The 2,029-nt window shown below is 52.9% G+C and overlaps 1 pseudogene; it reads left to right on the forward strand.

Moving 5' to 3' along the window:
• Positions 1-677: 677 nt before the first annotated feature.
• Positions 678-1,531, forward strand: LOC144180088 (uncharacterized; annotated as a pseudogene).
• Positions 1,532-2,029: the final 498 nt, after the last annotated feature.

A 2,029-nucleotide genomic window follows, 5' to 3' on the forward strand; every position in this document is an offset into this window, starting at 1 on the left:
ACAGACTTCTCCAAACATCGAGGGCAGCAACACGCCATCATCGTGGCTACCTCCAGAACCAACCTCCTTGCGTGTACCTCGCTTAGAACCCAACAAATGACGGCAGCAGAAGAGGCAGCCTTCACCTTTGCTCTCACTCAACCAGGGGTTCAGAGGGTAGTCACCGATTCCCAGCAAGCCTACTGGAATTACCAGTCGGGTTGGGTGTCCTGACCGGCCCTGTGCGTGCTAAAAAACAACTCCCCAAAAGGTTCCATTCAGCTCATCTGGACACCGCCTCACTCTTCAATGGAGGGCAACAAATACGCCCACCCAACAAGCCTGCGCTTTTACCTCCCGTGCTATGGAGCTGCACGAGGACAGTCACCCGCTTGTCACGTCCAGGGAGATAATCCAGCATTATCGCCTTCTGAGACAGACCGTACCTTCGCCTTACCCTGACCTTTCCAGAGAACAACAAACTACCCTACGGCTCATACAATCCGGGCTCCTTCCCGCAGCCTACGCGTCTTCACGTAATGCATCCGAATCGCTACGACGCTGTTTTTTTTGCGTGTGTTTTTGCGTGTGTTTTTTTTACGTGTCGCTGTGCCGGCTACACGACATTCTCGCGAAGAGGATGTCTTCCACGGGCATTTTACCACCGCCTCCTTTCCTTGCCACCCCCTGAACGCCCGATGTGCCGTGGGCCCGATAGTCACGCCTCTTCGAGAGATTTCTGCTGGCGTACGGAGCGACCGAGCTACCGAGCTGCAAATCGATTCCGGGAGCGTCAACTGCAGAGTTAGCCCATCACTGATTTCGCAGTAGCGCTTCGCGAGTTAGCAGCTCCTTGCAATTTCGCCACCCAAGCGGACGAAAACATGTGTGAACAGTTCGTAGCAGGCGTCACATGCCCACAGCTACGAGAGCGATTGCTGCTGGAAGGCGATAACCTGATGTTCGATCATGCTGTCGAGGTAGCACGGCTTCGTGAGCAAACCCAGCTTGAATCCGAATCCTTCGCCAATCCTTTTTAGCGAATTCAGCTGCAGTTGCGAGACAGCTCAGCCAGGCGGGGTCGACCAGATGACAACTGCGATAATGGCGCATGCCTCCCGAGGCGTCGCCGCTTCAGCTGCTCGCGTGCGTACAGGGCACCTTCGCCTGGTGTGAATGGCGCTGCTGCAGTTGTCCCCGGTCCTATAAGTGCAAATGCTGGCAGAAACTGCGGTGCAGCAGGCTGCTCGCCTTCGGAATGTCCCGCACGCGGTCGCACATGTTTTGCCTGCGGACGCCGCGGCCACTTTAAGAGAACTTCGCAGCTGCCGTCGCGGCCGAGAAGGGTATTCTACAGAGGTCAATGAAATCGTTTCGGAAGATGATGCTACGAGTGTCATTAGCATCTTGGCGGTCCGTACTGATAAGAGTACAGGCGTCTACGTGGATGTCAAGGTGAATACCATGAACTTTTTGGTTGACACAGGCTCTGCCGTGTCTATTATGGGTGAGCACTGATTCCAAAGCTTGTTCTTCAACGCAATACAACTGACAAGTTCCCATCTTACATTGCTGGATTTTTCGCGTAGGAAGATTCCCGTTCTTGGGTCATTTCACGCCATAGTCTCGTACAAGGGGAAAGAAGCCATTGTAACTTTTCATGTTACGCTATGTAGTGCATCTCTCCTTGGCCTAGATGCTGTTCAAACCCTTGGAACCTTAGTTGCTGTTCAAACCCTGCAAATGACCACGCAGGAATGCCGAGAGCTTCCAGCTATGAGTTCACGCCTTCCCCAAAGCACCATGCATAAAAAATCCCTTGGCCCTCCCAAGTTTTGTATGCCGCCAACACTGTGTCCCAAGTTTGACCACTTGTTTTTGTCTGGCCTGGGACTTGTAAGAGGTGTGCAACACAAAGTTAATATTAAAACCTCCATCGCACCAGTCGCACAGAAGCAGAGGCCCCTACCATTTACAGTCCGCGAGCATGTTTCTGACGAGATCGAGAAAATACTTGCTGCTGATATCATTGAGAGAGTCAATGCCTCCG

This window comes from Haemaphysalis longicornis, unplaced genomic scaffold, assembly GCF_048455015.1.
Source record: "Haemaphysalis longicornis isolate Haplotype H1 unplaced genomic scaffold, Haemaphysalis longicornis Haplotype H1 scaffold_4, whole genome shotgun sequence".
Lineage (NCBI taxonomy): Eukaryota > Metazoa > Arthropoda > Arachnida > Ixodida > Ixodidae > Haemaphysalis > Haemaphysalis longicornis.